Source organism: Manis javanica, chromosome 13 (genome assembly GCF_040802235.1).
Source record: "Manis javanica isolate MJ-LG chromosome 13, MJ_LKY, whole genome shotgun sequence".
Classification (NCBI taxonomy): Eukaryota; Metazoa; Chordata; class Mammalia; order Pholidota; family Manidae; genus Manis; species Manis javanica.
In genome coordinates, this window is record NC_133168.1 from 42,956,259 (window position 1) to 42,971,528 (window position 15,270).

The 15,270-nt window shown below is 40.3% G+C and overlaps 1 protein-coding gene across 5 annotated transcripts in view; it reads left to right on the forward strand.

Annotated features, from left to right (window-relative positions):
* PKIB (cAMP-dependent protein kinase inhibitor beta) overlaps window positions 1-15,270 on the forward strand; it is a 111,355-nt gene that overhangs the window by 54,904 nt on the left and 41,181 nt on the right. The window contains exon 1 of one of the 5 annotated variants that reach the window (XM_073219530.1): window positions 7,721-7,745. The exons of the other annotated variants lie outside the window; for them this stretch is intronic. The gene's annotated coding sequence lies outside the window, so the exon portion shown is untranslated. Of the gene's footprint in view, window positions 1-7,720; window positions 7,746-15,270 lie in introns of those variants that run through there. 5 annotated transcript variants of the gene reach the window in all.

Consider the following 15,270-nt stretch of genomic DNA (forward strand, 5'->3'; position numbering starts at 1 on the left):
ATGCATGGAGTATTTCATCCTCGTGAATGTGCATGCATTACATATTCTCTAATGTCACAATGATTCATTTTTGCTATGCGTGCTTTCATCACTAAAACACGTGAGTGGATACATTTTAAGTACAGCCTTTTAAAGCTAGGTCTTGCAGTTGAAGTGATTAATTTGCTTTTAGGAATCAGATGATCTTCACCTGATCAATTTTGGTTTTCAGGCTTTTATACATGTTAGAAGTACAATTTGCTTTTGAAAACAAAACAAAAATGGAAAAGAACATTTATTGAAGCAGCTGTAACTAGATTTAGTAGCTCATTGAAATTGTAAAGTAACTCAAATGCAAGCACAAACGAAGTATGACCTCATGCGTTATAGTTCTCTAGTTGCCTGTTTGTTCCCAAACAACTGAACCTCATCCTTAGTCCTATAGACTGGGGTGTAAAGGTCTGTATCACAAAACACACCTTGACTAGGCTTCATCCTCCAAGCTACATTTCCTTCACCTTCTGTAATCTGAGGCATTATAGAGGCAGACATTTTCTTAATAAAACTAATGACATCGTTCTTATGTTTGTACTTCATTCAGAGAAGTTGCTGGACCAAGTCCACAGCTAAGATGAGGTACATGAGCCCAAGACGTATATGTGCAGGGTCAAATCTTTACTTAAAATGTTGATATTTTGTCTACCACTGATGTTTTTGCACTAATTTGGATTGTTAAAAAATACTGTATTAAAATATTATATGTTTTCATTTCTGAGATTTTGGGGGACCTCCTGAAATCTTATCTGAGGTGTGCTGGACCTCCTCCTTAATGCAAATCATTTGCATATTGATATGGTTGGCTACTTGAGTCACTAAAACTTTCAATTTAGAAAATACACATTTTGAAGAGAAAATAAGTATTTATTATTTTACCAAACCTTAGAAGCAAAAATTATTTTAAATCCTGTCAGGTAGTAGTTTAAGTGTTCATTTACATTTACAGCTGAGATCAGAGTGGGATGCTCAGGGAAGCCAGTCCATGGAAACAAAGCAGGGGGGCACCAAAAGAAAAGATGGGCAAACATCTAGGATGAATCATTTGTTCTACTTTTTTATTACCTTCTGCCTTGCAATGACCGCTCTTGTTCTACCTCCAGCCTGGGAACCTCATCTCTAAAATAGCGGTGTGGTTACGTAATTTTCAAACTACATCCCTGGAGTAGGAGGAGAGGAGGGAAGAACAAAGCAGGCAGACCCCAAAAGCTGCTTTGGACACAGCACCTCTGCTTGTATACATCTTATTCATTGACCACCTGCCAAATAATTCATTTGGGGGAAAAAATAAAAAAATAGTTTGAAAATAACTGATCTAGATGACTTTAAAGATCTCTGCTAATTCACAATTCTAGGTTTGTGTGTGTTTCTAATGTATTTCTACTGCTCCGCCCACCCCTTGAATTGCTCCCGCTGTGAGGCAGGCAGTGCCCGTGGGTGAGACCGCTGGCTTTTTGCCTTGGGCATCTCTTTCTGTCAGATACACCACCAGGCTGTCTCTGGATTCATTCGTGGTTCTGAGATAGTTGTGTAGTAGCAACATCTTGCAAGTTTGGCATCCTATGTTGAAGTTCAGGAAGAACATGGTAGAGCACCTAGGTATGTTTATTTCTATTTTAAATTTCGGTTAATGTACTTAACACATGTGATTGATAATTATGTCATATAAATTATATCAGTCTAGTAGTAGAGTGATAATTAAAATTTACAGAAATAAACATTCATGAATAGGAAATACATGCACAAAATAGGTTTATTTTGATTTGTTAGGGACTTGCCATTGTTCTTGAAACCTTTTCAGGAATTCTCTTTTGTTAATAAAATGTTTGATAATTGATAATGTGAACGATATGTAGAGACTTTCTTAGTCCCTTAATCTTTAGCATATGTGTGCTTAGCATATCCCTTATAAATCTAAATTTTGATGTGTTTAATACAAAATATATATGGAATATTATTTTCCAGGCCCATTGCTAAGTATATTTGGATGTAACATTAACTGCAAAGAAGTGGAGAGGAAAAAAATCAGTCTTCTATTTCCTTTTTTGTTTGTTTGTTTCTATTACAATGGGCAGAGATAGGTAGAAATAAAAATCAAGTGAACAGATATTTAATCATTGAAAGGGTAAAAGTTACAGGAATTCTTAAAAAAAACATGCATTTAAAGACACATACAGCAATGTTGAGCTTTATTTAACTGACTTTAAACTGAATTCCTGTTTACAGTTGCTACTAGATCTTTGCCAAGAACTGTGTGCAAATATTTGAAAAAATTAGGACTACAAAAGTATATTTTCTTAGTCTTGCTTTTTAGGGATGCATATTTACATTATATTATATAAATTTTGAAGCTTACACATCATTACTACTACTTCCCCAATGAGTGTTTTTCATTATTTTCTCTTCCTCTTCTCAGTTGCTTGTATTTGGCTGGTATAGGACTCAAGTGAAGGGAAACAGTTCTAGATACACAAGCGGGAGGAACAGCAAAAACCATACAGGCAGCTGGGTATAGGAACAGATTAAAAAGTGTCCATCCATTTTGGATTTTATGCTTCTCCCATGGAGATAAAGTATGCATTAAGGCAGCTCTGAGTCTGAAACATACCGCATGTACCTTGTCACTTAATAGGTATTTATCTCATTCCTTCTACTATGTGCAAAACATTGCGCAAGGTGAATTAGTCACAGCCCAGGCCCTCAAAAAGTTTAAAAAACGTTGATAATATGTAGTAAGTTCAATAATAGAGACATACCAGAGCACTTCAGAGCCCAGAGAAGGGAACCTGCCCAGCACAAGAGGGCATGGAGGGCTTCCAGGCAAGGAGGGCCCACGTTAACCCTGAATGGATGGCTATATGTTAGCCAGCGTGTGGGGTGGTTTAAGGGCAAAGAACCTCAGTTACAGGTCAATATAAACAAAGCACAAGGGGTGCCATGAGTGGGTGTGACTGCAGAGCTTTGCATTAGTACAGGGTGGACGTGGGTGGAAACGAAGGAGGGAGACTGTGGCCAGCTCCTGTGTTCTGGGAGGGGCTTGGACTTGATTCCAGAGGTGATGGAAAGGCTGTGAAGAATTAATTATAGGATGATCGTGAGCAGATTTACTTTGAAATAATTCTACCTGACATCTGTGAAAAGAATGGGTTTGTGGAAAGCAAGAATGCATACAAGAAAATGATGTAAGATGTTGCAATAGTCCAGAAAGAGTGAATGGCGGAAAGAGTAGGGCAGTGGGAGTGTGGTGGAGGGAATTTTCTAAGTGCCCGGCTCCCGTCAGTGATTAATGTGAATACGGATGGCTCCTCCCCTTCTTGGGTCAGTTGCTCAGCCCTGAAATCAAGGACCATTCTGTGAATAGGAATTATATGTATGTAGTTTATCTTTATTTCTAGGAGTAAAATGATTGGATTCCTTCCACATGTTCCCCATTTGGGTGCTGAGAATACTGGTATAATGTCTCAGGGAACTTAAAAATAATGCAAAATAATCTCTACAGTCATACTCCAAAAATGCAGTATGTTTCTACAACCTCACAAAGGGATAGTCAATGGTAAATATTTGTGCTTGAAGATTGTTGACTGGAAATGATGACTATCCTAGATTGCATTATGATTCTAGGACATTCCTGAAACATTGTTGCTTAGTAGTTAATAGTCATTTTATCTTGGCTAATCTATGATTATAACATTAACATTTGTATAGTAGCTAATAAAACCAACCAACAGGAACTGAGACACATTTCTAACTTGCTTCGTCAGATAAGATCTCAGCAAATTGTTTAACTAAAAGGTGTACTGAACTCTTAATTACCCATTGTGTAGCATTATAGGCTGTTCCCTAGCTGTGTGGCATTAGTTTTCAGTTCCAGTGTGGCCACTTACGAATCTTGTGGTTTGGGGCAAGTTGCTTGCTCTTTTCAATGCTTCAGTTACTCAGTAAAATGAGAGTGAAAATGCTTATTATAACAGGCTTATTATAAGGGGTTAGAGGAAATGATGAAACAATGCAGTATAAATAATAATGAAATAAATCTTTACTGCAATCATAATTTCCAATTTTACATGTTGTTTTATAGATGTTAAGGTTTTATTCACATAATGATTTCATTTGTCAGATATATAAGCTATTTACAAAACCACTGAAAGAATTCTTTAAATGCAGATTTTCAGCCACCTTCCCAGATATTTTTAACAAGCATCTTGGATAATTTACATGAAAATTATCTACAGGCTACCCTTGAGAACACCAATTTTCCTTTAAAAATGAGCCCCAAACTAGTTGATTATCTAAGTTACACGAGAACTTCATAAAAAATACATATTCCTAGGTCTTTACCTTGAAGGTTCTGATTTGGCGGACATGGGGCAAGGTTTTGGAATGTGTATTTTCTAGAAGCTGCCACACTAATTTTGGTATTTGTGTACCACTGTTTTACAGCTTCACTGTATCTCTAACTCTTTACTGATAACGCTTCTGGCTGGGCTTACCATATGTGGATGAGTGAGTGTGCTTCGCATAGTCTGAATCACATTACAGGAGTGGCAGGATGAGTCTGGACGTCTGCGTGGGCATGCCCTCACCAGGCTGACCGTCTCCTCACCTTGGCTTGTGTAGCTGCTTGAGGTAAATCCAAGTGCCAGGCCCATACATTACAGAACCTCTGAATGATGAAGGACTGTTGGAGATCATTTAGTTCACGCCTCTTATTTCACAGAGGAGGAAAATGAGGCTCAGACATATGACCAAGGCCACAGGGCAAGACAAGCACCGAAACTTGGATTTCTGCCCCTCTCTCAGTCCTATTTCCTTGGCTGGATTTCTGCCCCCTGCTCAGCCCCATTTCCATCACAACTGGCTGACTGTGACTCTGCCACATCAGGAACCTGCAGCACCTTGGAAACCAGCTTCTCCAGCCTGGGCTGTAGCTTCCCAGCAGGTGTAGCAAGTGCTCTGAATCAGTTTTCCTATTTAACTGTCCTGCTGTCTGAAAGTGAGACCTTCTTCCCTTCCAACCCCATTTTTCTGTCCTGAATACAAAAAGGCAGGAAGGCCACTGAGGGACTGGAGGTACACAGGAGAGGCAACCTGTTCCAGCAATGACACCATCTCCTCGGTCACCTTCTCTATCCTTTATCTTGTCCACAGCCATCTGTGCTTTTTCTCAAACTCCATTATCTCTGGATGGCAGAATCATCATTATTTTAGTCTGTCTTCTTATTCTTGCATCTTTTTTTTTTCTTGGAATCCTGTACATCACTTTAGTTTCCCCTATTTGGACATGATTCAGCTCTGAAGTGCCATTAAGTTCAACAAATAATTAAGTACTGCTCTGTCCTAAGAACAGACTTGGGTGCCAGAGATATAAAGTGAATCCGGCATGGTCCTAGTTTCAGAAGAGATCACAGTATCACAGAGGGGGAGATCTGTATAAAAAATGCTGCATATAAATGCTTGAGAGTGCCACAGGAGCTGTGGTTGCTTCTTTCTAGGGGAGTCAAAGAAGGCTTGGGAGAGGAGGTGACACTGGTTTGTTTTGAGTGCAAAAGTCATAACCCACAGTATAAATGTGCAACATTTTGCAAGCACATGAACAGAATGTTTCTAAGGCCTAATGAAGAGAGCTGATGCAATGGAGATTAACAAGGCAGGTATCAGCATGATGGAGAGAAAGGGTCCCTGCAACATGTGGCAGGAGACCTCGTCATCTCCTCACACTGCCACCCTGATCTGTGTGACCTTAGGCAGTCCAGTCAGACTTCCTCGGTCTCACTTGCTGCACATTCACTTCATTCAATTAATGAGATTCATGTCATAGGCTGTCCTGCATACCTGGGGTACAGCCAGGTGTGGGAAACGTGCCTCCCAGACTAAGTGCTCTCTGAGCTGAGGCCCCTCTTTGAGAAGTTGTAGATCCAGGGAGAGAAGCTTTGGGAGAATGAGCCAGCCAGGAGGAACTGCATCCATCTATTGACCTGAATCTGAAGGTGAAGGTCTGAGAGTTACAAGTCATGGGTGGGGAGCAGTTTCAACTGCTAGACCAGTGGGAAGAGAAAGAGTGACAAGTGGTGGGGCTGGGAAGGAAGCAGAATGTAGGTCACGTAGGGTGTTAGTCATGCTGAGGAATTGCGTGACTTTTTCATGGCATAAGGGGAGTGGTGGAAGAGCTGATAGTAAGATTTGCTTGTAATGAATGGACTGCACAGCAGCAAAAGTGAGGCAGGAGAATCATGAGAAGAGGATAATCTAATGTGGAGAGGCTGGTGACCCTAAGTAGGGCAGTTAGTGAAAGAGAATGAGCAAAGCTTCAGTCCATCCGTTGAAGAGCTATTTGGAGAATGGAGCTTAAGGTACTTGATGATCCAGGACAGTGAGGGAAAAGGATGCCTCTTGGGATTCAGACTTGTGTGACTGGATGAATTATAGTGCTGTTCACTGAGTAGAACACCGAAGAGGAGAATCAGATTCAAAAAGAAGATGATCTCTTAACATGAGGGGATGAGACTGGCCTGTCTGTCCTGGAGCTCTTTAATATTAATTGGCCTTCCACATGCTGAGAATATCACACACATTGTCACATCTAATCTTCTCAACTGTGGGAGGTATTATGCACATTCAAAAGATATGGAAACTGAGATTCAGCGCAGTTACTTCAGATTCCTTAGCTAATAAATCATGGAGCCTAAAGTTCAGACTAGAGCCCTGAACCAGGTGTATTTCATTCCAAAGCAGACATACTGTTTATTGTGTATCACACTGCTTTCCTTTTAGCTCTGAGACATGAAATTCTATTAAATAGGTCGCTTGTAGAGCACACATAACTTTAGACTTTATGGATTGTTAAATCGAAGGCATTAGCTCTACCTTCTAATTTATCGTTAATTCTCAATTGCCATCTTGCAAATGCCTGCAAACTCACCTCTTAAATCCACTCCTCTTCTTTTCCAATTTGCTCTGTTTGCTGCAGCCAAAGTGATCTTTATAAGGTTCAGTTTTGATCATCACACTATTGCTTAAAAAACTTCCATGACTTCCCCTTGCTATCAGTATAGACCAGATCCTTAACACACCTCAAGGATATAGCCCCTGATAACTGATGCATTTCCCTATGTGCCATTTCCTACCTTTGTCTGCATTTGGGCCACGCTAGCCTTCTTTCAGTTCCTGAAATGTTCTGACCTCCTCTCCTAGGCATGAAATACTCTTTTTCTACCCCTATTCTCACTAGCTCTTCTTTCTCATATCTCAGCTCATATTGTCAATGAGTCAGGTTCTGATATCCTCACATAACACCTTGTAATTTTTCATGTGTACTTTAACTTATCACAGTTTGTATTCACACATGTACTTTTGTTGATTTTTTACCCCCTCCCACCAGATTCTAAGAAAGTTATTATAAAACTTCTTTTGCCAGGCCTATAATTGGCCCTCAATAGATATTTTCCAAGGGAATTAATAAATTTATAAATAAATGAATGCAATTCTGGATTAGTTAATTTATATTTGATTATTTATTTGGTATATTACTGTTTAGAAATCAGAAAAGAACATTTTCCTTTATTATAAATTAAACTGTTTCAGTCATATAGTCTATTGTTTTTAATACCTCAATGATAATAATATTTCCTCTGGTACTATATTTTAATTGTTTTTCTCTCTTTGAAGTCAATTTCTTTTGCATGAGAAGTGAGGCTGATTCCAACAACATAGAGGTAATTACCAAACTATTTTTTGCATTAAACTAATTAAACCAAAGCAATTAAAACTTGGAAATGACAAAAATAAAAGAATGATATGTCATCATTCAGTGTATCAATGAAAGATGAAAATGTGCTATAATTTGTTTTTAAATGTCATTTTTTTATTGCACTTGCTAATAAAATGAGACTTTTCCATCCCAGTCTTGCTGAAAATAATTTAGAATTTTCAAGAGTGATTTTTTTTTTCCCCTCAAGAACGATTCTTTGCCATGTGACTATCAAAGTCTAACAAATGAGGCTTGGATAAGGCCTACAGTAGGATGCCACTAATATGGCAAGTAGAGGTAGGCTGTCAATGCTTAAAAGAGGCTCCCAAGATAAATGACTGGACTGTGGGATGGAATCTAGCATGAGCAATTTTTGCATTCTATTCTACAGATCTACTGCTGAGACCCCTGGCATTGTCTACTGGACATTGACAATCATGGTTATCTAGTCTTTCAATCTCTAAGAGCCAACTGAGAGGGTTAATTAGATGAGTGCTATACAAATTTGTTTAAACTTGAATACTTATAATTCTAAATAGAAGTAGGTAGAGAAAGGCTTACATGTTAGAGATTAAAGTTATAATTGTTATAGGAAACAGGGTGCTGGCCACTAGGACCATGATTTATGATGCAGTCCAGCATTTGACAATATGGGGATCCTGGGCTTCTAGGATTTTACAGAATTATCAGAGGGGTCCACAAAGCCATGTATCTGTGTATAAACAAATACTATCACCATATATACTACCATTTTTCAAATGTATATAGATTTTTGCTATAAAATGAGAATTAATTTATTTAAAATATTTCATAGTACCTTTTCATCCATTGCCTATTTTCTCAATCTACAGATATCTAAAAAATGTCGGTTCTTCAGTCTTGAGGGGTCATCTTGTCATTAAACTCAATAAATATATTTGTAGCTCCCATACTACAAGATGGGCATTTCCCACCTCTACACCTAATATGTCTGAGAATCTTCAGATTTTACATATCTTTCTGGGAGGGGTCACCTATCACTTTTTCTATCTGATGCTCTGTTCTCTCTGCTCCCTATTTGCTGCTGTCTCCTAAAGCTTTCTGATGTTGCTGAAGCTCTCTTTAGTCACCAGCACCTTAGGATTGTCCTTAGGGTCCTCTTTTTGCTTCCCAAAGCAGAATTATCACTAAGATGGTTGTGGTGTGTAATAAAATTTACCAAAGACTTGAGGATAAGATGAAAGATTTACAATGGAGAAATGGGAAAATTGGAGCTAGACATTTACCATCATTTCTCATGGACTCCAGTAATTGTGCCCATTTGCAGGGTCCCCTTCTGGTTGACTTCTCCTTAGTGTCCTTCCTGTCACTTTGTTTCAGATGTCTATCCACCTTTGCAGGCAAGGTTGCTTCCATCTTTTCCTGCCTCCCCTGGACATTTTTTTTTATTACTTATTTATTTAAAGTATTATGTTATTACTTATATTATTACATTATTTCTTTTATTACTTCATAGGCTAGAATCCCTGTCCCTACACATAAAGAAACCAGTGCATGTTGTGATTGTTATAATCTGGCAGTTGTGTAGTTGAGATTCCAATGAGTACAACTTTTAAATTACAACAGTAAGTAACTGGTATTTTCTGAATCTCAGCATTCCAACGTGGAATTCTCATTTAATCAAGCTTCCTCCAACCCAACAATCTCCCTCTGGCAAGAGTGTTTTCCAATCAAAGGGGTGAATGATTTTTTTCATAAAGTCTTAGAAGAACACAGATTGACTTTTTAAGCAATGGTTGAGGGTCAAGATATGGACCTTTTCACTTGACCTAATAGAACTTTAAAATCAGAAACCTACCCCTAACTACACGAAGGCCTGGCTGTTGTTGAGCAGAGTAGCAGAAGGGCTACCTTCCTCTCCCACACACGCTCCGGAGGCTGGGCCTTCTCCCATTACACCAATCATGTTCACCGGTGATCTGATGTTAAAAAGTGTTTTTATCCTTAAAAAATAGAAACCACCATTATTATGGGAAAAGTTTTGGCCCAGATGACAAGCGACATCATGTTTAGACTTGATTCTGAAATTAACCAAATTTCTGACATACCAGCAATCTGGTCTCCTTTTCCTCCTTTGAAATCAGGGTTGCTTTTTTATTTTTTTTTTATTTTTTTATTTTTTTCCCACCCAAGAGACTTCATTATCTGAAGGAAAAAGTGGCTGCCCCAGAGGGGGTGGGGGGAGAGAGAGAGAGAGGGAGGGAGAGCGGGGAGAGCAGGTTGACAGAGACAGAGACAAAGAGAGAGAGGGCAGCAGAGAGACAGAGAGAGAGAGAGAGACAGCAGAGAGAGGGGGCAGCAGCGTGGCACCTTCCATCATGGCAGATCTGCTCGGCCTGTTATCCTGGGGGAGGGTCAGGATGTCTAGAGATAAAGCGGGGTAAGCCCAGCAAGCCCCAGGCAAGCCCTAGGCATAATTCTCACTGGTTTATGTGCTTGGGACCATGGGGTAAATGGAGGATAAATTACTATATTCTTACATTCCTCCCTTTTCTGTTTTATAAGTGGTAGAGGATTTGGGAAGGGGTGAAGGTTAGTCTTCAGTAACTGCTTTCTGCTGATTAGGGGGGATGAAGTTCATTTTTGTATTGATGGGGGGTAGTCCTCAGATGAGCCCTTGGTCTGCAGTGGCCATGGCATTATCCAGGTTCGATAAGGATCATCGTCTTTGGAGAGGGGTTGGTAATCCTGTAATATAAGCTGGTTAAAGGTTTGGTTAGAAATTTTTTGCATTTGGGCTGATTGCTATGTTTGCATAGGGTGGCTGAATTAATAGCATTTTTTGGGGGGACATATGTGTAGGCAGCAAAGCAACCTGTAGGGCAAAGGGAATCCTTGATGGTGCAATCTTTTGGACAGTCTGAAAGAGAAGAAAGGGCTGGTGTTGGGAAGATAGGACTGGTGAGAGAGTAAGTGTTGAGACCAGGGATAATAATCCTGAAGCATGACTCATGGCGGTTGTAAGGGAGGTCTTAGGACTCCGTGCTGGCAGAAGCTTCTTCAGTGATGAGTGGAAGTGGAGATGAGCAGCGCGAAATGCGGAGAGTAAGAGGTCGGGTCAGGGTGGAGGAGTAGGAACCTGTGGGAGATTTCATGGGAGGGGAATAAGCTGAGACAAATGGCTTAAGGTGGGAGTTGTGTATCCAATGGGGAGGACCCTGGAGTTTAACTGCAGCTGGCCTGGAAAGGATTCCTGTGTGTGGTCTTTGCCATTTGGGAGTTAGGGATGGTGTTGCTTGGTGTTTGGAATGGGCATGGTTTGGAGAAGTTTTTTCCTGTCTATGGTAATGGCTTTGTAGCGCGGGGAGAGCTGAACTCCCAGGTATGTCACCTGAGCGGCAGACTGCTGAACTTTGGAGGGTGAAACTCGATAGCTGTGTTTTGAGAGAAAGTTTAAAAGGAGAATAGTATCCTGTTGACAGGTTTGTAGGGAGGGACTGCACTGGAAGAGATTATCTACATATTGAAGGAGGGTGGAGCTCGAGAGAGAGTAAGGGATTTGAGGCCTTGTGCTAGAGCCTGTCTAAAAAGGTGGGTACTGTCTCTAAAGCCTTGGAAAAGGACTTGTTAACTGTTCTTTGAATATTAAAAATTAACTTAACATAAGGAATTTCCTGCCTTGAATTTTTCTCTGGAATAACGGTGTCTTGGTCTGGGAGCATATCAAAAGGCTGCCTGCTCAGCTCCCAAGGTGGGCAGAGGTATTATCTATTTGCTAAAGAATCCTGCCTTTTACTATTCCGTCTACAGCTGGGTCTGCATGCTTAGTTGCTCAGTTTGCAAAATTACCTCCTCAGATCTGAAGGAGGAAAGACAGCACATAGGCCTGGGCCTTTTAGTATGCTAAAGTGAATCTTCCACATGGCTATAAATGATTAGCATAATAAAACATATGCTACTCTTCTTTATCTGGGGAACATTAACTGATCTCACTGAAGAATGATTCTAGAGCTAAATTTTCAACATAGTTTTAGCAGGGGGTGGTTTCCTAGCATGTAGTTACATTGCTCTGACTGCAAATATCCTGCCTTGCTTTCTTCAGAGGCTCTCACCTTATTCTAAAGCCTATGGTCCCTGTCTCATTCTCCCCTCTACAGATGGAGACTCTAGCTGCTGCTAGGGAAAGGGGGCGATGACCGCTCTGGCTGCTTCATGCTAAGAGGGGGCGCAGTAAAAGGGTGCAGCTAGGTCTCCATCACTGGTCAGTTAAGAGGGCCTTGGAAGGTTGGTGCTTCTATTCTGGGTTTCATTTCTATTACTACTTGCAGTTTTGTGGCTTCTAGGCAATATAGAACAAATTGTTATTAGGTTAAGTAGCAACATCTGGAGTTGGATTTTCCACCTTGGAAGGACAAACTTAAGGAGATTAAAAATGCATTGCTGAATATGAGAACTAGAAATATGAAGAATCTAATTGAGAATCATAGCCAGGTATCATGGGGAAACTAGAATTCTGGATCGAGTTTACATCTCAATGACTACTATTAGGATTTAGTATAGATAAGACTGCATTATTGAAACAATACTTTTCTCTAAAATCACCCTCATTTTTATTAGAAGTAGCCAGATTAAAAAAATAATTTACAGTTGGCTTGATTATTTGCATAAGTGCAGCAAGAAGAGTAATTGGTTACAGGGGATCTTTTACATGTGCTTTGCTGGAACTTTTTGCAAGGAATTTCAGATTGAACTCTTAAGGGCTTCTTGAGGCCAGAAAGCTAAGCCAGACTTGCCTTCAGGTTGTGCCTGCAGTACCTGTAGATTTGGGTGAATTCCTGTCTTCCTGATGCACCTGCCAGCAAGTGACCTTCCTTACTCACCTGGTAAGGCCACTGGGAACCCTGTAAGCAAGGTACCAGGCCAGTTCTTCCAAGGGGCTTTGTTGGCTTTATAAAGTCAGTCTTAGTTCCTTAAAGCTGTCTGTTCATATCTGAGTTTACACATGTGTCTCTCAGGTATTACGTTCCAGTCAAAGCCTTGGTAATATAACCAGTGTTTTTAATTAGTCCTCTTAGAAGGAAAGCAGATTCTTATTGAACTTATGCAAATACACATACTGCCATGAAATATAAAAATAGTCACTGAGAGTTTTTAAATTCTGGAGGGATCAGGTAGAGAGAAAGATAAAGTTTCAATTCTGCTTATAAAGGCAGTCATTTACTAAACTGTTGTCAGCTTAAGAGAAAAAGCTTAAAACACTTTATCAACAACATTTGAAACAAAAGCCACTAACTCATCTTCCTTAGTTTACTTAATCTTATGTAACTAATACCTGTTCTGCTGAAATCTAGTTTTTTACTAGTTTAGGAGTAATAAAACAGTGAGTATAGATGACAGAAGACTTACAAATGACAATGGTTAAAGATCTGATGAGAGCTTACTGTAAGACAGTTGTCATAGGAAATTTGGATATTTTTGTAACACAAAACAGTCAGTAACAAAGTTTAACATCATTCCCTGTGACAGTGCCTTCTAGGTAATTAAGCAGGTAAATAAGCTAAATTAGCCAAATATTTTCTCCAATGAGAAAAAATTCCTCTGACATGTTCCAGGGGCCCTCTGGAAAATATCAGAGTGAACTAGAGGTAAAAAGTACTTTTTTGAATTTGATTTTGGGAAGCTGTTAAAAGTTTTAAGGCACTTGCTTAAATAGTTACTCACATTAGAAAAGGTACACTTCACTTTAAGCATTTTTCTTTGAAAGATTTAACAGATACCATCAACTTAAATGACTCCAGGTAAACTTAGACATAAGGACATGTCTATTTCAGTTCAACTTAAATTAGCATTAATGCTTAATATCTTCTATTAGAATTTTTTGGAAGTTTTAGAATGCCCAATTTTTACAAGCGCTTGTCTTTAAATCAATTTTTATTAATACCATCCGGAGGTAGAAAAATATTTTTCATTTACACACTTAGACACAAACATACAGATTGAGACATAATGATACAGTGAGAGGACAGACAGAGCTCCTGGCGTGAGCCAGGAGGGGACAAGGGAGCCCATGGTGGTGCATTGTCTAGGAGTTTCATAGGCAATTGAAGATATTTGGGAACGTGAAAAAAGCTTAGGGGTGTGGACTTTAAGGCAAGTAGTAGGTGTTTAGGATTGCAGGGGAGACAGAGAGAGAGAGCTTGGTTCGGAGGTAGGAGAAAGTCTGGATATATGGGATCTCTTTCCATTTGCCCGTACGCTCACAGAAGTTGTATAAGTCACAGTGAATTTTAGGATCTAAGCCATTTGGGGGCCATTTAGACTGATTGTCTAAGGGATATTGTGACCAGATCTCATTACAGTAGCGAACAGGTTTGAGGTCTGGAGTGAGGTGGAGGGGCTTTAGATTATTGAGTAAGCACCGCAGTGGTGAATCTGTGGGAACAGAGAGGCCAGATCCCATGGCGAGAACGAGACTGTTCAGAAGTCGCTGAGGCGTCCCTGAGCGACTGAGAAGGTTGCAGAGAAGACCAGGTACAGTCAGGGGGTTGTCACCACCTCTAACTGTGAGGTTGAGGCGAAAACACCGGGGAGGCTCGGTACCTGGTACCAGGAGTTTTCGAGTCAAATAGATACGTAGATAAAGAGAGAACGGGCCTCAGTGGATGAGGATTCTCACCATGGGGAGGCAGAGAAGGGTCAACTATTGGGATCAACCGTGACTCTGAAAGTCGTGGTTGGGGGTGCCCCTGTCCCAGAGGAGCCCTTGGGGGTGCTGGACACTCAACAGTCACTTCCCAGGGTCCAGAGGGACATTTAAGTCAACCATGAAGGGGAGACTCACCAAATTGAAGGCTGGTGTTGGGCGAGAAGACCAGCGACCGGGGAAATGCACGGTGAGCCCGTGGAGGAGGATCGGGCAGTGAGGGTTCCCAAAGCAGCTCAGGTTCCTGGAGGAAGAGCAAAGTCAATGGGAGAGCCTCATCCGAGTCATGACACCAATGAAAGGGTATCTCGCAGCGACCCTCCCTACCCAGAATGACTCAGGAGACACAGGCCCATGCAAGAGATTTTATTATCTGAAGGAAAAAGTGGCTGCCCCAGACGGGGGTGGGGGGAGAGAGAGAGCGGGGAGAGCAGGAGGACAGAGACAGAGACAAAGACAAAGAGAGAGAGGGCAGCAGAAAGACAGACAGAGAGAGATAGAGAGACAGCAGCCTTCCTTTTTATTTTGTCTGTTTACTTTTTGCTTTTTAATTTGCTGATGACTATATTTCCTTCTAGTATCAAAATTCCCAGATATCTCCAAGTTACTTATGGATTCTCAATTGTTTTGTTTTTCTCTTGACTCTCTTTAAAAGTATTGATTTGTTTGACTTTGCATCAATTCCATTAAATTGTACAGTAAGGGAAAGAAATTGGATTAGGTATGCTATGGTCAAGGTTAGATAGACATTTGAGTCTCTTGTGCAAAATGGTGCATCTCAACTTTAAAAATAGCCTATTGAAATATT